Source organism: Trifolium pratense, linkage group LG3 (genome assembly GCF_020283565.1).
Source record: "Trifolium pratense cultivar HEN17-A07 linkage group LG3, ARS_RC_1.1, whole genome shotgun sequence".
Classification (NCBI taxonomy): domain Eukaryota; kingdom Viridiplantae; phylum Streptophyta; class Magnoliopsida; order Fabales; family Fabaceae; genus Trifolium; species Trifolium pratense.
The window spans coordinates 20,008,906-20,036,674 of record NC_060061.1 but is presented as its reverse complement, the minus strand read 5'-3'; the positions used below and the strand labels follow the sequence as shown (position 1 = coordinate 20,036,674).

General features: G+C 33.5%; 1 long non-coding RNA gene across 8 annotated transcripts; it reads right to left on the bottom strand.

Moving 5' to 3' along the window:
* Positions 1-11,982: 11,982 nt before the first annotated feature.
* On the bottom strand, positions 11,983-24,971 carry LOC123917609. Of its 8 annotated transcripts, XR_006812498.1 has the most exons (9): positions 22,924-24,971; positions 22,547-22,692; positions 19,923-20,066; positions 19,725-19,797; positions 16,917-19,054; positions 16,278-16,421; positions 15,100-15,284; positions 14,814-14,972; positions 11,983-13,365 (listed from the first exon to the last, which is right to left on the bottom strand). It is a non-coding gene; the product is annotated as an uncharacterized LOC123917609 (long non-coding RNA). The 8 variants fall into 8 exon arrangements; XR_006812496.1 differs by having other exon boundaries at positions 16,917-19,797; positions 20,338-22,692; XR_006812497.1 differs by having other exon boundaries at positions 19,725-20,066.
* Positions 24,972-27,769: the final 2,798 nt, after the last annotated feature.

The window sequence follows — 27,769 nt, the reverse complement described above, 5'->3', positions numbered from 1 at the left end:
ATTGAATGATGGGAGAGAAAACGGTTTCTTTTTGCACGCCTCAACTGCTGTAACTGCTATGCATCTTCATGCAGGCAAATTCCCAATTTGCCCCTTAAAGATTCAAACTGATTAGCATCAAGCGCCTTTGTAAAAATGTCAGCTAGCTGTTCACTTGTACCAATGTGCTTAAGTTCCACACAATTTTCTTCAACAAGGTCTCTAATGAAATGATGCCTGATGTCTATATGTTTGGTTCTTGAGTGTTGAACTGGATTCTTTGATATATTGATTGCACTCAAGTTGTCACAATATAATGTCATGACATCTTGGTCGACATTATATTCTTTCAGCATCTGTTTCATCCACATCAGCTGGGAACAACTGCTACCTGCAGCTATGTATTCAGCCTCTGCAGTGGATAGAGACACACAGTTCTGCTTCTTGCTGAACCATGAGATCAGGTTGTCACCCAAAAAGAAGCATCCTCCTGAAGTGCTCTTTCTATCATCAGCACTTCCAGCCCAATCTGCATCACAATACCCTATCAAAGTTGAATTCTTTGTCTGGGAGTACAGAATTCCATAATCACTGGTGCCCTTTATATACTTCAGAATCCTTTTGACTTGGACAAGATGGCTCATCTTTGGCTTGGCTTGATATCTTGCACAAACACCTACAGCAAAGGTGATGTCTGGTCTACTAGCTGTAAGATACAATAGACTGCCAATCATGCTCCTGTATAGGCTTTGATCAACATCAATGCCATTTTCATCTTTGGTTAGCTTTAGATGAGTAGCAGCTGGTGTTCTCTTGTGTGTTGCAGTGTCCATTCCAAACTTTTTGATCATGTTCTTCGCATATTTGCTTTGAGAGACAAATATGGTGTCTTCCATTTGTTTTACTTGCAGACCAAGAAAATATGTTAGCTCACCAACCAAACTCATTTCAAACTCTGATTGCATTTGTTGTACAAAATGTTGCACCATCTTTTCAGACATTCCACCAAATACTATGTCATCAACATAAATCTGGGCAATCATCAGCTTCTCTTCTTGTTCTTTAACAAACAAGGTTTTGTCATGGCCTCCTTTTCTGTATCCTTGACTAACAAGAAAATTTGTCAGCCTTTCGTACCAGGCCCTTGGAGCCTGTTTCAGTCCATAAAGAGCCTTCTTCAGCTTGTACACATGATCAGGATTAGCAGGATCTACAAAACCTTTTGGCTGCTCCACATAAACTTCTTCATGTAGGTACCCATTAAGGAAGGCACTCTTGACATCCATTTGGTACAGCTTAAATTTGAAGATGCATGCTATACCAAGAAGTAGCCTAATAGATTCCAGCCTTGCAACTGGCGCAAATGTTTCATCAAAGTCAAGTCCTTCAACCTGAGTGTACCCTTGAGCCACTAACCTTGCCTTGTTTCTTGTTACAACACCATTTTCATCTGACTTGTTCTTGAACACCCATTTTGTGCCTATAACATTAACACCATTGGGTCTAGGAACAAGATCCCACACATCACTTCTCCTAAACTGAGTTAATTCATCTTGCATGGCTTCTATCCAGAACTCATCAGTGAGAGCCTCTTTTACATTTTTAGGCTCAACTTTTGAAACAAAACATGAATTAGTAACCACTTCATTAGTCCTTCTTGTAGCAATTCCTTGGTTAGGATTTCCTATGATGAGATCCTTGGGATGGTTCTTCTGGATTCGTATTGAAGGAACTTTGCTCACAGGGCGAGGTGTAGGGATGATTGATTCATCATCTGAATCTGATTCCTTATCTGCTACAGCTTCTTCAGATGTTGGCAAAGTTGTTGCAACATCATCTTCAGTGTCAGATGTTTCAGCAGATGTCATATCATCTATCACAACGTTGATAGACTCTACTATTACTTTGGTTCTCTGGTTGTAAACTCTATAAGCCCTGCTGTTTGTTGAATACCCAAGAAATAATCCTTCTTCACTTTTAGGATCCATTTTCCTTCTGTGCTCTCTATCAGCTAGGATGTAACACTTACTTCCAAACACATGAAAGTGTTTGACAGTTGGTTTTCTGCCTTTCCACAATTCATATAGTGTAGTAGAAGTTCCCGTTCTGAGTGTGACACGATTGTGAATATAACAAGCAGTATGCATAGCCTCAGCCCAGAATTGATATGGAAGATGTTTTGCATGCAACATTACTCTGGCTGACTCTTGTATTGTCCTGTTCTTCCTCTCAACAACACCATTTTGTTGAGGTGTGATTGGAGCTGAGAATTCATGCTTGATTCCTTCAGAGATGCAGAATTCAAGAAAGCTTGCATTCTCAAACTCTTTACCATGATCACTTCGTATCCTAACAATAGCAGAGTTCTTTTCTCTTTGGAGTTGAAGACAAAGTTCTTTGAATGCATCAAAACTTTCAGATTTGTCTTTTAGGAATTCAATCCATGTGAACCTTGAAAAGTCATCCACCATGACAAATGCGTACCTTTTTCTTCCAAGGCTCTCCACTTGCATTGGCCCCATCAGGTCTATGTGCAGTAATTCTAGAACCCTTGTTGTGGTAAGATGTTGCAACTTTGGATGCGACATCTTTGTCTGCTTCCCTATTTGACACTCTCCACATATACTTCCTTCCTCAATTTTGAGTTTTGGAAGACCTCTGATTGCCTCTTTAGCTATTGCCTTCTTCATCCCTTTGAGGTGCAGGTGGCCAAGTTTTTGGTGCCACAATTTTACTTCATCTTCTTTACTAATAAGACATGTTGGTACATCTTCTTCTTTAGGGATCCAGAGATAGCAGTTGTCTCTTGACCTTACTCCTTTCATCAACAGCTCTCCTTGCTCGTTTGTAACTAGGCATTCAGCTTTTGTAAAGTTAACTTTCATGCCTTGATCACAAAGTTGGCTTATGCTGATTAGATTAGCTTTAAGCCCTTTTACAAGCAGCACATTATCAAGCTTTGGTAAGCCATGGTTTGCAAGTTTACCAACTCCCTTGATCTCTCCTTTGGCTCCATCTCCAAAGGTTACAAAACTGGTAGCATATGACTTCAAGTCTTCAAGATAGTGTTCAACACCTGTCATGTGTCTAGAACAGCCACTATCAAAGTACCAGGTTTCTCTTGAAGAAACTCTCAAGGATGTATGAGCTATTAGACCTGTGATCTTCTTTTTTTCTCTCCATTCCTGTCTTGTTGTAACATTAGGAAAGACAGGAGTATAGAACTCTTGATGTACTCTCCTTGGATATCCGTGCAGCCTATAGCAGAAAGGCCTAATGTGTCCTTTCCTGCCACAATGATGACATGTCCAGTTATAGAACCTGGGCATAGAATGTCCCATCAGATGTTGCGACAATCCTCCTGACACAAACGTGCTGCTGATTGGAGTATGTATAGTAGCATTGTTGAACTTCATCTGCTGCTTTACTTTTTCATGTTCAAAACCAATGGGCTTAGGTTTCCCATAGTTTTGTCTCTGTAACATTTCCTCAAAGGCATCAGTACCTTTGGTCATCATTTTAGCCACTTTTGTGACTTGATCTAAATCAGCATTTAATTTGGTTACTTCTTCATTCTGTTCAGCAACTTTACACAGGAGGTTAGACTTCTCCATTTCCAGCTGTTGAATTTGACTACTCTGATCTTCAACCTTAGCATTGAGATTATCAATGTTTATGAGTAAGTCATTTTTTTCAGCTTGTAGTTTACCATTGATCTTCTTTTGTTTCTCTAATGCTTTGCAAACTTCTATACTTCTAGTATGAAGATCTTTATAAGTAGCAGCTAGTTCCTCATAAGTTACCTCCTCATCACATGATTCTGAATCAGATTCACATACTCCTGTTAAAGCATTAACATACTTGGCAGATTCTTCCTCCTCTGAATCTGTATCAGACCATGAAACAACGAGACTTTTCTTTTGTCTTTTTAGAAAGGTTGGACATTCAGGTCTGATATGGCCAAAACCTTCACATTCGTGGCATTTCACTCCTCTTTCATCTTCATTTGTCTTTTTCTGAAAGCTGGACTGTTTGTTGTTGTTGAGTCGACCATTTGGCTTGTGCCTTTGATCCACTTTCTTCATCAACTTGTTGAACTGTCTTCCAAGCATAGCCATAGACTCAGCTAAGCTTTCTTCACCTTCAGATTCAATTTGTAAATCATCAGCAGCACTTTTCGAAGCAAAGGCTAGATTTTTATCTTTCTTTTCATTTCTCCTGTTTAGGCCAATTTCATAGGTCTGAAGTGATCCTATGAGTTCATCTAAATTTAGACTTGAAAGATCATGAGCCTCCTCAATAGCTGTCACTTTCATATCAAATCTTTTAGGCAAAGATCTGAGTATTTTTCCAACTAGCTCCTCATCTGAGATAGGTTTTCCAAGTGCATCAAACGAATTTGCAAAGTCAAGCACATTCATCTGAAAGTCATGAATGGTTTCTTCCTCCTTCATTCTAAGATTCTCAAAATTGGTTTTGAGCATCTGGAGTTTAGATAGCTTAACTTTTGATGTTCCTTCATGAGCTTTTCTCAGAATTTCCCAGGCATGCTTAGCAGTAATACATCTCTTAACAAGCCTGAACATGTTTGCATCCACACCATTAAAAATTGCATACAAGGCTTTGGAGTTGCCAAGTGCCAGATCATCCTCATCTTTAGTCCATTCATCATTTGGCTTCTTGACATCAGTTTTATTGCCATCTTTGTCAAGAACCATTGGTGGTTCCCATCCGCGTAACACAGCCTTCCATGTCCTGCTGTCAATTGATTTTATGAAAGCCTCCATTTTAGCTTTCCAATAATCATAGTTCTCAGGACCTGTCAGTAAGGGGGGTTTAGACACTGACCCTCCTTCTTTATCCATTGTACCAGAAAGTACTCTCCCTGGAGCTCACCCAAAATAACAGAACAGGGTGCCTGCTCTGATGCCAATTGAAATTCTGGTATGACTAGAATGATGTTACCGAAGATGTCCCAACAACTACTTTATGAATAATGTTGTTTCTATTGTTGGCACATCTTATAACATATAAAAACTGACAGAAAATAAATAAATGACACAAGTAATTGTTAACCCAGTTCAGCCAACTTGCCTACTCTGGGGGATACCAATCCAGGAAGGAAATCCACTAATAGCTCTAGTTACTAAGACCTCCAGCAAACCCTAGGATTTACGCCTTAAACTAAGACCTCCAGCAAACCCTTGGTTTACGCCTTATAACCTCGACACTACTCATGCAACTTCTGCCTAGGAACTCCTAGACATGAGATCCCATCTCACTTCCACTCACACAACACAACCTGTGTTGATTATACAATGTTAAGAATGATGTGGCGACAACTTGCCAAGACAACACTTCACTTTTGCTTAAAAGCTTCAAGTGAATCACACACGGTAAACTCCGTACTTCAAAGCTTAGGAGTCACCTTAAAATAATAAACTTACTTCTTAACTCGTGTTATAGAATCCACAAGCAAGAATTACAATCAAACAATAAAAGACTCAACAAAGACTCAATATGTGAACTAATATTTTTCAATAAGATCCATAGTCTTGAGCTTGGTCTTCGTATATATAATGATCTAGCACGCTCCTCTTTCTTCAGAATCAATAGGACGCTCCTTGTCAATCATAAAAGGTGATCTGATACTTTTTCAATCTTCATTAAGGATATATCAAGACTTTCCAAAAGTGTTTAAAGGACTTTATATGATAGGATAAGTCATCCAGCTATTCCATTAAGTTTGTCTTATCCTTAAAGCTCCTGATCAGATCAAATCTCCATTGAGCGTGCTCTTTAAGTGGATTTCCATATATAGCAGATGCTCTCATAAATGCGCGAGATTTCCTTGAATAAATATGATGTTGTAACAAGTTTTCCAACATCTTGTTAGTATATTTGTTTTAGCAAAATTAAGCCAATTCAAATATCCAACAATGTGTATATGGAAGTTCGGGGGGACGGGAATGGGGATCTTTTTAAGCAATAATGAAAATTCAGTAATTTGAGTTGAATGGAAAAAGATTTATGTTTGTCTATACTTTCTAGTTCAACTGACAAATATCGATATTGTTTAGTTGGAAACCTGGGACATCACAGATAGTGGTGAATGTCACTAACAACAACAAAAAAAGATACATTTACCTAAGTGAGCTTAATAATAAAATTGAGGCTAAAAACGATGTTTGTAGACAAAATATCATGTATGATTCGAACAATTTAGGACTTCAAATTTATGAAATAGAAAATTAGTTTCTTAAATGAAAGAAAGTAAATCAATTTAGTTTCTTCATCAAAAATAATGAAAGACCTACGTATTGACTTAAAATAATCTCTTGCTTGCAAAATCTGAACGAGTATATAACATTTAAAATTGTAGTGCTAAATCTACAAAATGACTAAATTGATTGATGTTATTCAATTTAAGGAACTAAACGCTATTTCACAAAAAAAAAAATGAAATTTCTCTATTCCTTTTTAAATTTTGTTTTAGCATAGAGCTCTCCAACCAATGTAATGGAATTATTTTATTCTTTTTTCAATTCTACCATCAGTGTTGGGCCAAAGTGGGTATTCATTCAAAAAGTCACACATCGAGTAATTGGAAGAAAAAAGAAGTAGAAAGTTATTATAAACATGAAGAGTTATATTGAGTTTTGTTCACCACAACAACTCTAGCTACAAGAAAATATAGAGATGGCGACAATCAATTTGAGGCGCTATCAAGGGAACCGCCACCGCTCTGGTCAATACCGACGGTTATTGCGGCATTCATTCAACTGCCTATGCTGGTTGTAAATTTCGGCGGTTTCGTGTGTATTGCGGCGGCGGTATTAGTGTGTACAGCGGCGGCTAAATTAGGAATGAGTGTTGGTTCAAATTGTTCACGGTTTCCGATTCGAGTTCGTTTTCACTACATCACTCACGTTTCGATTCACGTTTCCTTCAAGCTTCAGATTCACGATTCACAATTTACCTTCAATCAAGCTTCAAAATCCAAGTTCATTTGGGTCTTTATTGTTCTTCAATTATGTGGAATTTGAGTGTTTTTGTTTTTGTGTATTTTGCTTCTGAGATCATAAAGTTAATCTTTTTATAATATGAATTCAAATGGGTCTTTATTGTTCTTCAATATATGGAAATGGGTTGTTTTTATTTGTGTTTTTTGCATCTAAGACTAAGATGATAAATTTAGTGATTTTAGTCTCTTTACTTTCAATTATGCAGAAATGAGATGTTTTAATTTTGTTTGTTTTACATCCAAGATCATATATTTAGTCTTCTTATTTTCTGAATTTAAATGGGTGTTAATTAGTTTTCCTTCCAAGAAATGAAACCTTTCTGAGTTATGCAGAAAAGTTCTTACTTTGTTATGATTTTGATTTTCTGTTCTAATTGCTTGTGGTGTTGCTGAATCAGGGTTGTGATGCTTCACTGCTGTTGGAGGATCGAAACAGATCCTAAACCTATAACAATAGATCTATTCTTATAGGTTTAGGATTAGGGTGGCTGTGAGTCAGAGGAGGGTTTGCAATTTTTCAATTTTTCTGTGCAAAAATTGTAGTTTTGAGGGTTTGTAATTTTAATCCTTGTAAAAAAAATTGTAATTGTGTGAGAGTTTGATAGGTTGCAATTTCGCCTTGTAAAAAATTGCAGATTTAGTATTATATTATTGCAGATTTGGTAGTAAAATATTATTTTGAGTTTATTTGTTTGGTTTTATTTATTTGTTGATGATTCAGTTTGTTTTTATGTATTGTGTGGAAATTTTATGATTATTTTTCCCAACACTCAGGGAAAGGAGACCCTGGTAATCCAGAGTTAGGCGTTGAGGTTCAGAAAATCTGACCAAGAATTGTTCCCATCAGGAATCGAACTCGGGTTCTCCCGAATGATCCGTTCTATAGGAAGCTCATTAACCACTTGAGTTCAATGTCTTAGTTTCTTTCCAAATAAATTTAGCATATACATTCTTCCTCTCTATTAAATTTTATGAAAAATGTGAAGTTATTAAGATTATAATAGACAAATTGTATCATAAACTATCAAAACGAATTTGAATAGAAACAAAAAAAAATCTTCTAAAACAACACTTTAAAATAAATAGGGGGAGTAATTATTAATATTAGTTGTTAAAAAAAAAGAATACGAATAATACGAAGAAGTTGTTGCTCAAACTTGAAGAAATATTTCCCTCCCACACCCATACACTTATCCCACCCTTACAAATCAATCAATATTCCAATTTTATCCCCTTGCTATTTAACTTTGTTCACACATCAAATCAAATGTTCTGGTATGTAAAAGTACTCAAATTTTATAAAATTTGTTGAAAAATATTTCAAATATTTCAATTTATTTACCAAAAATTTACCAGAATAAGTGTTCAGGTTTGGTGTTTCTTAAAAAAAAATAAAAAACTTTTTTTGTCCGGTAGCATAATAGCTATAAATTATATCCTTTAAGGTGGATAAGTGGAGTGTCCGGGGTTCAAATTCCGGCCTCCCTATATATAAAATGTGATGTCTCTATCAATTGAATTAAACTCGCAAGGACTAAAAAAACTTTTTTTTGTTAAAGAAACGACAAAAATCTCAAACCAATCAATGGTTGATGCTGACACCATGCAACCGAAGAGGGATGAGGTGACGAGGTTGGGAGTGGGAAAGCTTCAGGTAGTGATTGGTCAAATACAAGATTGTCAAAACCGGACCGAGCCGGCCGATCGAACCGGGAACCGGACCTGTACCGGTCCGGTTGGTGGTTAAAACCATTGCGCAAATAAACCAATAAAAAAGTGTAAAACGGCACAAAACTGGTAATAACCGGTGACTCGGCCGGTCTCGGCGGTTTGGATTTTTTTTTTGTTTCATTAAACACACACAAAAAAGAAAAACACGCACACGCTACTCTGCTACTCATTTTTTCGAGTAACATTTGAGGGTTAAGATAGTGGGTTTGGGCTTAAAATGTACAAATACCAATACATACTAAAAACAGCCCACCTATATTGGAAAATATTAGAAAAACTATGTATTTTCTTTTATAATAATGTACTAAAGTTTTTATTTTATATTGACTTTATTACATTTTATCTTTTTAACGTATAAAATGAGGGAATATTGAACAATTATTTATATATATATATAAAACTAAAAACGGTCTGACACGGTTGAATCAGGGTTCAACCAATTGAACCTTAAACCAGTAAGCTCACATGATCGATCTGGTTCGCATTACCTTGGTCAAATAATATTGTGACTCGTGAAACAGGGAGTGTAAAGATATTTAATGCAGTACATTTTTACTACAAATGGAATTGAATGCATTTCAATAAAAACTAAGGACTCAATATAAAGTGGAAAACATATTATTCTACCCTCATTTTGAAAAAAAAAATTGCTATTTAGTAAGAAATATTTACACAAAGAAAAAAATCCACAAAATTCGGGAATTTGATCAATTAAAAATTGTCTAACCATACGAGAGAAAGTGATTATAATTTGTAAGTGTATGTTGCCACATAAACTTTTTTCTCTTTTTTGCATCAAAAAATTCTTACTAAATACTCCCTCCGTCTCAAAATAATCGTCACATTTTACTACTGCAACTTGCTGATGCACAATTTTAATCATTAATATCTTTAGTTGTGTATTATTAAAAGTTATGAAAAATTGATATTTTGGTAGTACTCATTGAGACAAATCTAACAAGATCTCATATGCTAGTATTTATCTTTATACATTAGTTCAAAAATATGGTCAAAATAGCTTGTATGAATAGTGCACACGGTCAAATTGTTACAATAATTTTGAGACGGAGCGAATATTATTTTCCTTTGAAAAAAGAAATGAGTTATTGAGAGAATAAGAATATAATGACAAATTATTACTTTAAATCATCAAAAGAACAGTTAAATAGGAACAAAGTAAGATTCTAGGTTCGATCTCTGGCTTTGTAGGTAACAGTGTTAAAACTCTTAGGGAGAGTTTTCCACTCACTTGGATCCCACAAGGCTCAAAAGATTAGTCTATGTAGTTGCGCGCAGAAGATACCCAGTTTACATCAAAATAGTTAAATAGGAACAAAGTGATTTTTTTAAAATGACACTTAAAAAGAATTGAGAAAGTAATAAAATAAAATGGGACAATCTAATAGTTGTAAAGAAAATAAACAATTATGTAAGTGCAACTCAATTAGACTAAAGACATTATTGCAAGGGTTGGAACACCAAATTTTCCACTTCTCTAGATTTAGAGTCACAAGCCTATTTGATATTAAAAATAAAAAACTCCTGTAGTCACATATTTATTGTCACATAAAAGTTGTCACTTTATATTTCTAACCGTAGAGACTAATCCCCTTATACACTTTTTAAAGACTTTAAATAGTAACTTTTAATGAAAATTTTATGAAAAAATCTAAAGTCAATGCATTGAAAATTAAAATGTTTAACTTTTAAAATAAATAGTTTTTTAATTAAAATCCTTAAAGAGTACTCGTTAGCATGACCATTTTCTTAATCTATATATAATAGTTAAATATGACGATTATTATGAGATAGACACATATTAATATGGTACCGTTTGGCGTAGCTTTTTTATGACTTATTTCTAATTTTAAGAAGAAGTCCGGCCAAACACAAATTAACATAAGTTCTTTTTAAAAATAAGAACTTTTTTTTAGTGAAGAAAACAATGGATAAGGAGCCTAAACAAAAAGCTACAAATATCAACTTAATTGTACTTCGCCTCCTTTTTTATTGGTTTCTCCTTCGAAACCCAGCAGCATCCATTTTATATTTTCATTTTACTAATATTTTGCATGTTGGAATTTTGGAAACGCCACAGCCATTAGCTAATCTAATGATATCTAATGATATCTTACTTTATCATTACAATTTTTTATTGAATCTAATGTTTTTTATATCTATTCTAATGTTATAGTAATGGATAAATATAAAAAAGAAAAAAAAAGAAGTTAAATGTTACAAAATAATTATTAATATTTTTTTTAAGAGTAACTCAGTTGATAACTATTAAAAATATTACCAGAGAGATCGAAGTTCGAACTCTGAATTCCCCACTTCTTCATATTTATAATGTGTAAATTTAGCCTCTAAGCTATCGAACTAAACAAAACATTTAATAATACTATATTTTATGAATATCTTTAAAAGTAGCTTTTATGTTTTTTTTTAATACAAAATCCAAACAACTTTTACTTTAACTTTAAAGTGGTATTTTTTAACTTTAAGGTAAAAGTAACTTACGAGTTGAAAAAAAGTCAGGCCATATGTAATTAAAGGCATTTCAATAGAAGTTAATGACTCAATATAAAATGGAAGATAATAAAATAAATGGGACATTCGCAAATTTTTTTTTTTTTTTGCGTAAATTGGGTATTCTCTGCGTGCAACTGCAGAGACTAATTCCTCAAGTCTTGTGGGATCCAAATGGGTTGCAAACCCACCCTAAAAATTTTAACATTGCAGCATACCCAAAGGAAAATGAACCGCAATTTGGCTATTTACTCTACTTGTAACTAAGTATTTAATTAATCTAAGAGGGAGGTCTATGTTTAGCGAGTTCAATCTCTCTTAGCGAATTTGACTAGACAGAACCCAGTTTGCAGAAAAAACATAATTTCTCAAAATCAGTCCTTGCTCACTAAGAGCCCGATATGTTCGAGGTAGATGGAGAGGAGGGGAGATGAGGGGGGTAATCTTGACAAAAAATAAATAAATCTTTTTATTAAATCATTTTTTCAAAAAAAAAAAATTTAAAACGTCTTGCGAACCAATCAAATCTCTCTAATAATTGATCTAAAAAATTTAAAATATTCTTTTTGCCAATTTAAAACGTTTTTTTAACCAATCAAATCTCTCTAATAATTGAGAGTTTTTGTTTTTAATTTTTTTTTCAAGAATAAAAAACTTTTTTTTTTTTTGAAAAAATGATTTAATAAAAGAAATTTTTTTTGTCAAGATTACCCCCCTCACCTCCCCTCCATCTACCTCGAACCAATCGGGCCCTAAGACTCAATTTAACAGTTCCAGGGCAGAGAAAATGTCATTTATAAAAACAGTAGATTAAAACCATAAACATATCTAACACATGCATTAACATTTAGGGGATTAATCTTTGACTAACTTGTATCTAGCTACTTACTAAAATTTTATCATTAACAGGACAAAATTAATCCTAGCTAACCTATCCAGTTCCAATCAATTTACATGCATTAAGGATCATTTTTAGGCCATACATAACAGCACAAGGGGAAAATAATTGATCACTAAATATGAGTTCAAGATGCATCAATTTAAGCAATTGAGAGAAAGTTAAAGGGAACTTAATTCTCATCAATTTCATAGTAAATTAGCATATAAATTATCCTAATCCTAATACTTAATCTATCCAAATCCCAACCTAGACATGGAAATGAAGGGAACTTAAATATGGGTAGGTAAGTGTTGCTGAATTAATAGCTGTCATGGATGTTATTATAAGAGCTAGAATTTGAACCCCAAATTCTTCAATTATTCAGACTTTTTTTAAAAAAAAAACTTGGTATCCGGCCCTAGGACCGACTAATTCGAGGGGACCAATCCCACCGCCCACTTGCAGGGCCCCATTTAAAGCCAGAGTTTTTTTGCTCTATATGGACTAGCCCACCTAAATTGGCACCAGCGGGAATCGAACCTGAGACCTTGAGAGGAGCATACTCCAAGGACCCAAGCCAACACCACTAGACCAACCCAAGTAGGTTTTATTCACAATATAACTACTAAATTACCACACGATATCATTATCCCCTTAACATAACTTCCACTAAAGTTTGGTCCTTTAGCAATTTTTCAACGAAGTTTTTCATATCAACGAAGTTTTTCATAGAAGGCCCAATTTTTCTTCAAGTTTTTTTGTTTTGTATCCATAGGTTCATTTCTCAGTAGCTAATTATAGTCCAGGTGTCAGATATTGAATGTGGAATGTGGATATCTCTCTTAGTTAATATTTGAATTTTGATTCATTATGTTGTGAAAGTCTAACTCATTTCGTTAGACTCAACCCTCTTGTTGCCAATGAGATTTGTTGTACAACTTTTTTCGGTATTTAAATATGTTATAACAACAAACTAAAGACAACTACCTACTCAAACAAGTTTGATATTTAATTATGATTTCTGTATTTAATTATGAAATTCCAAGTCCCAATTGTTCCAAGAGCATAACCCAACTACCTAAACCACTTGTAAATTGGGTGAGAGGGGTTTAGAATGAGACATACCTTAACGAGTGACGATGTGAGGCTTATATAGCATGAAGGAGGTGGTATTGGGATCAGGACAGCCCAAAATCTACTCCATAACACTATATTTTTCTCTCTGCAACAAGATTGAGGTGGTTTAGGGAAAGGTGAAATATTGGTGAGAAGTCAAATCTGGTAAAGCTGAAGTATGGAACTAAAAATTGTGCTAAAACCATTACATCAATTCTAATCAAACTAGAGCACAATACTAGCTTAACTTCTAGTCTTGAATGCATACAACAATAGAGCACAATAACTATATAGTCCCACAATGTTGTCTTGAATACATAGCCTCAATAACTATATATCCCCACAATGCTAGGCTCAACAGGAACAATCTTTTCAACCATTATTCAAGAAAGATTAAACTTACTTTAGAAGCAGACATTCAACAATATGCACAATACAATGTTGATCAGGTCAACTTTAGAAAACCCTTTGGAAATACATAGCTTCTCTAGGTTAAAGCAGTGCACTACTGTGCTAATGTTGAAGAAAGCTTCTCTATATATAAGAGTATGCTAATATGTAAGTTTATATAATGAATAAAAGCTTGAATTGCTGATCACCAGAGAATTCCATCTCATCAAGGCAACATATTGCACATCATACACAATACACCGAGACTCGGTGTTATAATTTGCAGAGAAGTATTTACTTATAAAATATGGTCTTGTGAACATTGAATCTACAAAAAAAGATAGTAATCACAATATCACATTCTCATGTACTAGCTATGCAGACAATTTAGACATTGTGATTTTTAAAATTAGCATACACTTCTATCTTAAATTTGAGAGATGAAACCCAAACTATTAAAAGAATGTGAATTTTCCCAATAATTATGCAGTAAGGAGTTGGTAGCCTGGCCATAAAGTCACGGTACAATTGCATGCAAGAATTGTCATACTAAAAATTTTCCAAACGAAAGTTCATCACAACATAATCAATTCATCAATTGCAATTTTTGTACCCAAGACTTACATTTAGATTTGTGATGAACCACCTATATAAGTCACGGTACAATTGCATGCAAGTTTTTTGTACCGGAAACCTTATCAGTAAGCTAATCAAACACAAGCACACTCCACTTTGCATTTGCAAAATTACCATTCATGCCTTTTTATAATGAAGCCTCAAATATGCATATACTAGTTTTAGTTAGTATTATCAGTTTATTTTAAGGTAAAGTATGTACCACTACGACCTTATTTCATCTCCAATTGATCTGTTGGGTACCAAGGTTGCTAACACTCATTTAAATATGATATCTACATAATTATGCAGAAAATATTTGTATACTAAAGGACACAAAATCTGAAGGTTTAGGTCTTGAAATTCTAAGCCATCTTGCATCGTCACCTCTGATTTTGTTAACTAACTATCCATATACTTTTATAATGATCTAAACAACTTGTCATTCTTGGAATGATTCGTTTCTAGTATTATCAGAGCATAAAGCAATTAAAGTATGAGGTGTTAATCCTTATAACCCCCTTCTAAAAGCTGAGAGCATACACAAACCTGATTATGCCGATCAAGGGAAAGGAAACGAGCTAAGTTGTTAGAAGATAGGAGGTTAGAGTTATCCTTTCCTTTCTTCACTAGGTCTCATCTCATTCTACTTTGTCTTTCAGGATCTTCTCCAAATACCAATTGGGCCTACAGGGACATATAAATTACCTACCAGAAACATAACAAGTAAGTTAATCCAACACAAGCACACTCCACTTTGCATTTGCAAAATTACTTCATCTTTTAGTTGCAAAATCACATTTAGGGAATAAGGTTATCAAAGCACAATAGATACCATTTATTCCTTTTTGTCTTTAAGGCAACAACTAGCTTTCACATCAGGCGTCATCCAAAAACTTTGGGTCATCAAGACACTCAAGTCGCACTGCATTTTGCATTTGCAAAATCACTTCATATTGTTGTTCCAAAATTGCATTTAGGGACTAGGGTCATCAAAGCACCAATAGATACCATCCAAACCTTTAATTATGAATAAAATTTCATATTAAAATTGCATTTTATGCAATAACTAGTTTTCGCATTAAGGAATCATCCAACGTTTTTGGGCCATCAAGACAATCCCTAACAAAAATCATGAAACAATAAGTATATCCATCTTATTGTCGAAATAGTGGGCTCATGTATACCACACCACCCTTCATAGATAATGAAAAAAGTATTTCATATATGCGACAGTTTCACAATTAGGGTCATAAAAGGACAATAGATACCATCCGTTAAATCATATGTTTACAATTTCGTATGAAATTGCATTGAAGGCCATCATCCAACTTTTGCATTACGAATAAAGAGTTCAAAATGCATTTTACTCGAAGGCCATTGAGACATCCATCCCTTAAAAAATTAAAAAAAACAAAGTATATCCATCGATTCCGATGGCAGATTTGGGGGGTTACTAGGGCCATATACTCCACCCCTTTTTCAATTAATGTAGAAAGATTCCATCTCAAAGTGATCAGGGTTTTGTAATCCCTGTTAAATTTTGATTTAGAAAATTGAAAGTTCAATTTATTTTAAGCAGAAGATTGAAAAATCTTGAAATTGAATGATCAAGAATGAGAGAATTGGCATCCCATCATTGTTCCTAATAAATATTGATTATAAACAATACGGGACAAATGATAGAATGAAAATTCCAAAAATGTGCAAAACTCGTAACAAACAAAATAGTCTTCCAAAATATCATTGCACCAAATGGGGTTTTGGGAGACAACAAGTTTACTCAGTTAAGGTTTTTTTTAATATGCAGAAGATTGAATGTTCTTGAATTATCAAGAATAAAAAAATCAGTGTCACAACATGTATCAAGCTTACACCAATATTTAGAATGAAAATCCCAAAATCGCTAGCACATGTTTCCTCAATTAACGTTTATTTTTCTCAAGCAAAAGATTGAATGTTCTTGAATATTCAAGAATGAGAAAATATGTGGAATGAAAATTAAAAATTTACCGTAGCAAACATAAAAGGTATATCTTTCATTTTCTTGATCAAAACTTAGCTGTTGCAGATGATTGAAGGATCCAACGTTGATTCATAAAAGTTCGATCAAGAAACGACAATGTGTGTTTCATTCTTTTCTCGAAGAAAAAGAACCTGACAGAACAATTAAACAAGTATTGTGTAAGCTCTAAGCCACGTAACATAGCATGCAAATATGATTTCTACATAATTATGCAGAAAAGTTTTGTATACTATTAAGGACTCAAAATCAATAAAGATTTTGTTAACTAACCATCCATATACTTCTATGATGATCTACAGCACTTGTCATTCTTGAAATGATTCATATTTAGTCTTATCAGAGCATAAAGCAATTAAAGTATGAGGTGCTAATAAGTATGAGGTTGTAATATTTAGTCTATGATGATCCTTGCAACCCCCTTCCAAAATCCAAAATCAACCTTACATACCAATGATGCCAATTAGTACCACTTGCCATACGTCTAATTATATGTAAATTAGTCAATTTACAAAAAAGTAGCATTCAATGCATGTCATAAACTAGTCTTGGTCATACAGCAACCAACAAATCTTTGATACACAAAACCAAAGCATGTAATCTCAATCATGTTCACCATTCAGACAAACCTTCTACTCATGAATTCCCCTGTTGACCATGATACTTGAACTTCGTCCTTTCAAATAGAGAATCAAGTCACGCAGAAACCTCATTATGCCGATCAAGGGAAAGGAAACGAGCTAAGTTGTTACAAGATAGGAGGTTAGAGTTATCCTTCCCTTTCTTTACTAGGTCTCATCTTATTCTACTTTCTTCCCTATCAGGATCTTCTCCAAATACCAATTTGGCCTACAAGGACATATAAAGTACCTACCAGATACATAATAAGTAAGTTAATCCAACACAAGTACACTCCACTTTGCATCTGCAAAATTACTTCATCTTTTAGTTGCAAAATTAGATTTAGGGACTATGGTTATCAAAGCATGATTAGGAACCATTCATTCCTTTTAAGTCTTTTAAAGCAACAACTAGATTTCACATCAGGCGTCATCAAAAAACTTTGGGTCATCAAGACACTCAAGTCTATTTGTTATAGATTAAAATAAAAGTTATTTTAATATAAATCATACGAAACTCCATCTTCATAGCAAAGGAAAAAAACTATCTTTCAAAATATTGGTGTCACACAAGGTCTTGGGAGTTGGGACATAACATGTTTGCTCAATTAAAGTTGTTGTTTTTCTCAAGCAGAAGATTTAATGTTTTTGAATAGTCATGAAAGAGAAAATGAGTACCGCAGCATGAATCAATGCAAATATGTTGGAATGATAATTCCAAAATTACCGTATCAAACCAAAACGAATAGTATCTTTCAGTTTCAAAACATCAGTGCTGAATAGGGTCTTGGGACAGAGTGCGTATTTATCTATAAAGAAATTCAATAAAATGGAAAATCGAAAACCAAAAAGAAGCATACAGATATAGAAAAGGTGGTTAAAACGATGACATATCCAATGTTCACTTGTATGCCAATCCTCAATGTCAGAATTTTCCACCTCAACAAATAATTCAAGTCAGGACAAAGAAAATAAATTTAGTACTTCTAGTATGAGAAACCCAGAACTTCTAGTGTGTCAAACAATTCAACCATGTTTGAACTCATAAAGCCAAGACAAACAACAACAATGAAAAATCTTGGAGTTCCATCTCATCAGCTGGAGTAAACATAGCATTCTCCGGTTCAAGCTATTTAGAAAATTTTGACATAATGATTTAAAAGAATTAGCATACATCACTTTCGTAAATGAGACATGGAGTTAGACCAAAATAAAAGGCAGGTATGTGATATAACCAAAACCCAAGCTAATAAAAGAATTTAAATTTTCGCGGTAATTATGCAATAATTACAAAACAATTCTAAGAACTTTCACATATGATGTGCCAAAATTTAGCAAAGTAACATCAGGCAAATAAAGCAAGATCCGGAAAAAGAAAAAAAACCTGATATATCTACCATAAGCCAAAGCTCATAAGAGACTGAATTGCACCGGTATTTAACAATATATAAAATGCAACATTTAGAACGAGTGTCAAACCTGGCCACAAAAGTCACAGTACTTATGCAAGAAACACCTGCTACATTCCGAAAGAACTGTCATCGGTCATCACAGCAAATTTGTCTGCTGCAAAATCAAGAGGGTGTACCAACTAGAAGATCAAGTGATTCAATTCATCAACAACAATTAATTTTGTACCCTGCCTATAAGAGATCACATACATTCAATTACAAGATCAAAAACTTGCATTTATAATTATCAACACAAATCTAGTGTTATTTGATTCTTATACCAACACCCACCAAATTTTATCAGATTTTTGTAACAGGTCTGCAATAAAAATATGGACAGATACAACCTCTTTATGGTTTCCTTCATTGATCACACAATGCAATTATGCAAGCATCCTTATATTATATAGGTGGTCAGCATAAAGCCATATATACCAGATAGATTCTATAATAAATAGTTCAGACTCCAAAGAGTTCGTTTCTTTGTTATTTCGCTTCAATTGATTCGTTTCTTCCATAGAGAATTCCTTTGAGACTGTTACCCAGTAGGCTAATCCAACACAAGTCGCATTGCATTTTGCATTTGTAAAATCACTCATATTGTTGTTGCAAATTGGGCAACAACTAGCTTTCGAATTAAGGCATCATCCAACGTTTTTGGGCCATAGTGGGGTCAAGTATACCACACCACCCTTCCTTCATAGATAATGAAAAAATATTTCATCTCAGCGACAGTTTCACAATTAGGGTCATAAAAGGACAATAGATACCATTGCCATCCCTTAAGTCATATGATTACAATTTCGTATGAAAATCGCATTGAAGGCCACCATCCAACTTTTGCATTATTAATATTGTTCAAAATGCATTTTACTCGACGGTCATTGAGACATCCATCCCTTAGAACATTTAAAAAACAAAGTATATCCATCGATTCCAACGGTCAGATTTGGGGTTACTAGGGCCATATACGCCACCCCTTTTTCAATTAATGAAAAAAGATTCCATCTCGAAGTGATAAGGGTTTTGTATTCCCTGTTAAATTTTTATTTAGAGAATTGAAAGTTCACTAAATTTCAAGCAGAAGGTTGAAAAATCTTTAATAATCAAAAATGAGAAAATTGGCATCCCATCATCCTTCCCAATAAATATTGATTAAAAACCATACGGGACAAATATGTGGGAATGAAAAATCCAAAAATATGCAAAAATCCATCATCGACATCGTAGCAAACAAAAGTTGTCTTTCAAAATATTTGTGCCAAACAGGGTCTTAGGACACAACATGTTTACTCATTCAAAGTTTTTTTTTCATGCAGAAGATTGAATGTTCTTGAATTATCAAGAATAAAAAACTCACTATCACCTCAAAGCAAGTTCCAGATAGTCTCGGGTGTTATTTTTCTGTTATCTTCATCAGTTAAGTCCAAGTAGAAGTCCTGCCACCAATATTATTTACAAATAAAGCATATGAGACTAAACAGTCAGATCATACTAAGATACCATTAAACTAGAATATCATGACTGAAGTGTATTCCAATATTTGTAATGGTTCGCAACCTACCCATAAGAGCCAAACAAAAATTGGGGAAAATTGTACTAATTCAGATGCAGAATTCTTTCCTCCAAATGCTCTAACACGAATGTGCTTTGTCATTTGAGTGACTAGAGAAAAACGATCAAGGGCACCCTCGTCTATACCACCAATCTGGGCAAATGGAAAATCAGATTCCAATGTCAGCAAAAATATCCAGAAAAGAATGGAGGACAATAAATTTCCATGCTCGGTAACAGACCCACAAACCGGTAGTCATGGGATATCAAAACAAACAAAAACACAAGTGATTATTCCTAAGTATAAATGAACAGACTAGACAACATATCTGGGTGCTGTATGTTCCTAAGTATAAAAGAATGTAGTAAAAATAAAATGCAGAGTAAGACAACACATAGCAACTATTAGAAAAAAGACTACCTACCTGTTCTTGAGATAATAAGCATATGTAAACGCTTAAAAACCTGAAAATATGCGAACCGTTTGATCATAAGCATATATTCCTTCACTGTCTAATAGCAGAAGACTGTACTCTGTTCCATCAAGAGACTCTAGCAAACTATTTTAGAAAAAGACTTTGCATGATAATTTGTTTCTTCATTTATTAATAACTTCAGGAGAATGACATTCTTAAAGGTATAAATTCAAGAGACAGAAAAAGAATCATAAGCCCTATATGAGGATTATAAGTTATATAAACCGAAGGAGGAGGGGTATTGGATTGGGCCAGCCCAAAATTCTACTCCATAACACTATTTTTTTTCTGCAACAAGATTGTGGTGGTTTAGGGAAAGGTGAAATATTGGTGAGAAATTAAATCTGGTAAAGCTAAAAAGTCAGTTAAAAGCATTACATCGTCATCAATTCTAATCAAATTAGGGCACAATACTAAATGAGATACAACAATAGAGCACAATAACTATATAGTCCCACAATGCTGCCATGAATGCTCATATAGCTTCATAACTATATAGCACCACAATGCTGACTCAAGACTCATATGATGGCATAGTCTCCATAACTATATAGCCCCACAATGATGGCTCAAGAACAGTCTTTTCAAGCATTATTCAATATAAAATAGGGCAATTCCAATATCCATCCCCAATTGGAAAAGTTAGCACCGAGTACTGAACACATTTACAGTACCATTCCCATTCCATTGAAACTGTTACCAGTAGGCTAATCCAACACAAGTTGCATTGCATTTTGCATTTGCAAAAAATCACTTCATATTGTTGTTGCAAATTGCATTTAGGGACTACGGTCATCAACAATAGATACCATCCAAGCCTTAAATTATGAATAAAATTTCATATTAAAATTGCATTTTAGGCAACAACTAGCTTTCGCATTAAGGCATCATCCAACATTTTTGGGCCATAGTGAGCTCATGTATACCACACCACCCTTCATAGATAATGAAAAACTGTTTCATCTCAACGACAGTTTCACAATTAGGGTCATAAAAGGAAAATAGATACCATCCCTTAAATCATATGATTACAATTTCATATGAAAATTGCATTGAAGGCCAACATCCAACTTTTGCATTATGAATAGAGTTAAAAAATCATTTTACTCGAAGGTCATTGAAAGTTCACTGTATTTCCAGCAGAAGATTGAAAAATCTAGAACAATAAAAAATGAGAAAATATTTGCGCCAAACAGGGTCTTAGGACACATGTTTACTCAATCAAAGTTTTTTTTTCATGCAGAAGATTGAATGTTCTTGAATTATCAAGAATAAAAAACTCACTATCACTTGTACAAAAAAAAAACACTCAGTATCGCAACATGTATCAAGTATCAACTGTAAACCAATATGTCAGAATGAAAATCCTAAAATTACCAGCAGCAAATTTTTTTTAAAAAAATAAACGACTTTCAAAATACATTGGTGCCAAACAAGGTCTTGGGACACACTGCTAGGATTTTTTTTCTCTGGCAGAAGATTGAATGTTCTTGAGTATTTAAGAATGAGAAAAATGGGTAAGGTTCTACCTTTTTTTTTCTCAAGCAGAAGATTGAATATTCTTGAATAATCAATAATGAGAAAATGGAACAGAAATGACAATGGCAACAGTCAGATTTAAAAAGCAAAGTATATCCATCGATTCCAACGGCCAGATTTATAGGGTTTTGTATTCCCTGTTAAATTTTCATTTAGAAAATTGAAAGTTATATTTATTTCAAGCAGAAGATTGAAAAATCTTTGAAATTGAATGATCAAGAATGAGAAAATTGGCATCCCATCATCATTCCCAATTACAAGGTCCCGCCACCATTGACCAACATTTTTACTACCAATCCACCATCTCCAAGACAAGTTTAATATATCCTTAACCACCTCAAATAATCCTTCCTATGGTTAGAAAAAATAATTTCATTTCTTGCATTCCAAATTGTCCGTACTGTTGTGAGCCAAATGAGCCAAAAACCTTTTTTAATTCTTGTATTACTAGCAGTTCCAGTGATCATTTCAAAGAGAGAACATAAATTCGGAGGTAACACAAACATCAAGCCAATCCAACGAAACATTATATACCAAATTTTTGAAGCTAAGTCACAGTACAGGAGTACTTCATATCCTATAATTATTCATAAAAAGAAAATTATTCATGTATACTCACAAGTATCCTCTTCAAGCTAATCTTGGTGGATTTGGTTTGAAGGATTAGCTGTGCAAGTTGGTTTTTCATAAGATGGTCTTTTCTTGTAGGCTTGAAAGGACCATGTTCAGGAAAAGCTCCTGGTCCAACTGAAGAACAGCAAGGACCTTCAAAATTTCGAAAAAAATAAATAATAAATGCATCAGAGTAAATTCAGAGTTCAGAATAAAATATACCAAAACTAGACTAACTCTCGTTTTCTTCTTTTATACTTGAAAATGTTAAACAAAAAAAAAATGATCAGATCCATGTTTATTTGTTCTTTTTATATTTTGAGAAATTAATTAAATAATTTCAAATGCATAATAATAGAAGAGGGCTAATAGGAACATATTTACCTCCGACTCAACCAGAAGAGGGCTCTGTGGTGGGTTTCATCAAGAAAAATACAATGCTTGAGACTTTCAAAATAAGTCTGCAGTCAAAAACATATGACAGATACATTGTCCACCATATAATGCTTTCTGGAAATAACCTCCCTTTGTGATCCCACTGAGAATTTGATACTGCTTAAATACAGCTAAGACCATCCAACAATAACAAATAGGGTAATTCCAATGTCCATCCCCAATTGGAAAAGTTAGCATTGAGTACTGAACACATTTACAGTTCCATTCCCATTCCTTTTGAAACCGTTACCAGTAGGCTAATCCAACACAAGTCGCATTGCATTTGGTATTTGCAAAATAACTTCATATTGTTGTTGAAAATTACATTTAGGGACTAGGGTCAACAACAATAGATACAATCCAAGCCTTAAATTATGAATAAAATTTCATATTAAAATTGCAATTTAGGCAACAACTAGCTTTCGAATTAAGGCATCATCCAACGTTTTTGGGCCATAGTGTGTATACCACACCACCCTTCATAGATAATGAAAAAATATCTCATCTCAGCGACAGTTTCACAATTAGGGTCATAAAAGGACAATAGATATGATCCCTTAAATCATATGATTACAATTTCGTATGAAAATTGCATCGAAGGCCATCATCCAACTTTTGCATTATGAATAGAGTTCAAAATGCATTTTTCGTGAAGGTCATTTAGACATCCATCCCATAGAACATTTAAAAAACAAAGTATATCCATCGATTCCAACGGTCGGATTTGGGGTTACTAGGGCCATATACGCCACCCCTTTTTCAATTAATGAAAAAAATATTCTATCTCGAAGTTATTAGGGTTTTGTATTCCCTGTTAAATTTTGATTTAGAGAATTGAAATATTTCAAGCAGAGGATTGAAAAATCTTGAATAATCAAAAATGAGAAAATTGGCATCTCATCATCCTTCCCAATAAATATTGATTATAAACCATACGGGACAACTATGTTGGAATGAAAAATCCAAAAATGTGCAAATCTCCATCATCGACATCGTAGCAAACAAAAGATTGTCTTTCAAAATATTTGTGCCAAACAGGGTCTTAGGACACAATATGTTTACTCGATTAAAGCTTTCAAAATATTATGCAGAAGATTGAACGTTCTTGAATTATCAAGAATAAAAAACTCACAAAAAAAAATCTCAGTATTGCAACATGTATCAACTGTAAACCAATATGTCAGAATGAGAATGAGAATCCTAAAATTAGGTTCTTTTTTTCTCTGGCAGAAGATTGAATGTTCTTGGGTATTCAAGAATGAGAAAAAAAGGTTTTTTCTCGAGCAGAAGATTGAATATTCTTGAATAATCAATAATGAGAGAACAGAAATGACAATGGCAACGGTCAGATTTAAAAAAACAAATTATATCCATCAATTCCAACGGTCACAGTCTTATAGCGTTTTTGTAGAAAATTGAAAGTTCAAGCAGAAGATTGAAAATCTTGAAATTGAATGATCAAGAATGAGAAAATTGGCATCACATCATCGTTCCCAATTGTTAGAATGAAAATTCCAAAAAATGTGCAAAACTCCATCATCGTAACAAACAAAAAAATTGTCTTTCATAATATTTGTGCCAAATTGGGTTTTGGGGACATGTTTACACAATTAGGGTTTTTTATTTTTCTTGCAGAGGATTGAATGTTCTTGAATTATCAAGAATGAAAACTTACCGCAGAAAATTAGGGTTTATTTTTCTATAGCAGAAAATTGAATGTTGAGAAAACTTACCGCAGCAAAAGGTGTGTCTTTCAGTTTCTTGATGAAAACTTTGATGTTGCGGATGATTGAAACCCAACATTGATTTATAAAAGGTTTCGATCAAGAAACGCCAATCGGTGTTTCTTACTTTTCTTGAAGAACAAAGAAGCGCCCACACGCAATGAAACAAAACCAACATTTCTCTTTTTGCGTAATCTATGTGCCGCGTGCGTGATCTATCTGTTTTTTCTTTTTCTTTTTTTTACGAATGTATGTGCTTATAATCTATCTCATGGGCTTTTACAGGACCTCAATGTTTCGGCTTTAAAAAAAAATTCTTTGTATTTTTTAAAATTGTTTTTAAAAGTATTATAAACGCATTTTCTAAATTAAAACACTAATTTTGACATCATATAATATAAACACACATTATTGAAGATCAAAACATAGTCAAAATCATAATTTTTTCAAAAAGTTGTATTTCAAAAATGATTTTTATGAAAATCTATTTGAAATAGCTTCAAAAATAAATGATTTTTCGAAATTTTGATATCCAAAACAAGTTTCAATAAAATGATCAAACACCTAAAATAACAGTTTAAGAATAACTATTCAAACCAAATTTTCATTTGAAGCTTTTATAAAAAAATTCTTTGTAAATTTTTTTTACACAAAATTATTTAACACTATAAGAATCTATTTTTTCCTTAAAAAAAAAAAATCTATTTTAAAAAAATCTATAACAAACAGACCCATAATTTATTGGATTGGACAAAGGACTTCGGTCCAATATCGAGTGAGTCATGAAAAAAAATTCATGGAAAGTTTTTTAAAGAGAATTTTTTTTTGCCAACCTGTTGATTCCCAAACGCGCCCTACGAAATTACCAATATACTCTTGTCTGCTACTTAGTAACGGATTTTGTCTGTCACTTAGGTAGCGAATGTGTTAAAATTTGTTAGTTATTGGACCAGTTGAGATCATACACCCTACAAGAGGCCCTATGACGTTTTGTCTTCCACTACTTAAGTAGCGGATGGCCATTTGACAGAAAAATAACAAAAAACCACACCATAAATTATAACACAAATTATTATGACACATAAGAACATTACATAAGAAATAAAATTTGACAAAATATATATAAAAATGAGAGTTTACATTAAATTGAGAGTCCGACCTTTTACCCGCCAAGTGATTCGTATCGATTAGTCACAGTGGTGAGTCCTCTTATGGTGTAACTAAATTACTAAAAGGGTTTTGCACCCAAGTTTTTGACACCCCAAGAACACTTACCACTATGACTAATCGACCACGGAGTATGAACCTTTTAACGTCTAAACTATAAAAAATAAAAAATTGAGAGAAGAAATAAGAATGAGAAAAAATGAAAGGGAAGGGTTTAATTTATAGGATCTTGGCTTCAATTCATTGGGCGAAAAAGAAATAGCCACATTGACTGCCATTCAAAACTACCACCGTCCATTAATCATTGACTAATACGAAAGACCACAAAATTTATGACCACCGGTCGTCCGCTACTTAAGTAGTGGAAGACAAAACGTCATAGGGCCTCTTGTAGGGTGTATGATATTTATTGATCCAATTACAAATTATTAAAATTTAATTTAATTAATAGATTTAATGTACAATTGTATTCCAAAAAAAAAAATTAATGTATAATTAGTGATGTTTTACCATTTGTACTTTTACAAAAACTAAACTATTAATTCATTAAATAAATTTTCTCTTTCTTAATAAAATTTTAATAGTCTTTGACCTTTTGTCCAAAACACTTCTTCTCCACCAACTTCTCTCAAACCCTCCAAACAACCTCAATTTTGGTCGAATCTGTGTTACTAACACTCAATCAAAGCACCAAGGAACTCTAAAGACATCCAAATGAGCTGAATGCAAAGGTAATATCTATCGATTAGTCGAAAATATTTTTTTAATAATTTTAATTGTCTTTAAAGTATTTTGTAATTTTATTTTGATTCCTGTATTTATTGATCCAATTACAAATTATTAAAATTTAATTTAATTAATAGATTTAATGTACAATTGTATTCCAAAAATAAAAAATTAATGTATAATTAATGATGTTTTACTATTTATACTTTTACAAAAACTAAACCATTAATTCATTAAATGAATTTTCTCTTTCTTAATAAATTAAGGGTAAAAATGACTAAACTCATCGATCTTTATTATTTCTTAATCTGTGTGTAAAGCTTTAAAATGACTAAAATTTTGGGACGGAGGGAATAATCCTTTTAACACTTACTCTCTTTTGATTGAAAATAGATCTCTAATAAAATAGTGTGACTTATTAACATACAAAGTATTAGAGATAATGTTATTACTAAGGTAACACCTTTGATAATGTTATAGGAAACTTTTTTTTAAGCAAAAGTAATGATTCAAAATAAGTTAAATAATTAAAGACATCTCAATTATGTTGGCAACTTTTTATTTATCTTAAAAAGTGAGCCATCATACAAATATTATAAAATTCAACTACCTTATTAAAAATCTAACCGGTAAAACCCAAAGGAAAAAAAACGGGTAAAGGGAAAAGAAGTGCAGGTAATGAAAGAATGATGATGAAATTTAGTGGTTATTTGGTATATTGTGATTGTTATTTTTCATTAGAAAATAACTGTTAAGAGCACCACCAAACAAAGGAATCCGCAGCTGATTATTATTGTTATTATTGTTCAGTGGAGTTCGAGTAACCCAAGTGGATTGCCATAACCTATAGGTGCAACAAGATGAGGTCATCCAATTCCATGATAAAAAGGTGTCAGACCGTGCAACAGTGAAGGGATATATCGATGATGATAATGACGATTTGAGCATGGACACAAACGAGGACCAAGTCCAAAAGTTCCCATTTGAATTTCTTTGTCCATTCTTAAAAGCACCCTTTCACGCCTATGGGCATTTTGGTGCCCTCCCAAAGCTTGAGGACTTGAAAACATCTTACGGCAAAACTTACATGGGTATTTCCTCTGCTCCTCATGGATCTTAAGGGTTTTGAATGAAGATGTCCCTCCTCTTCCGCCTCCTATACTCAAAGACAATAACAC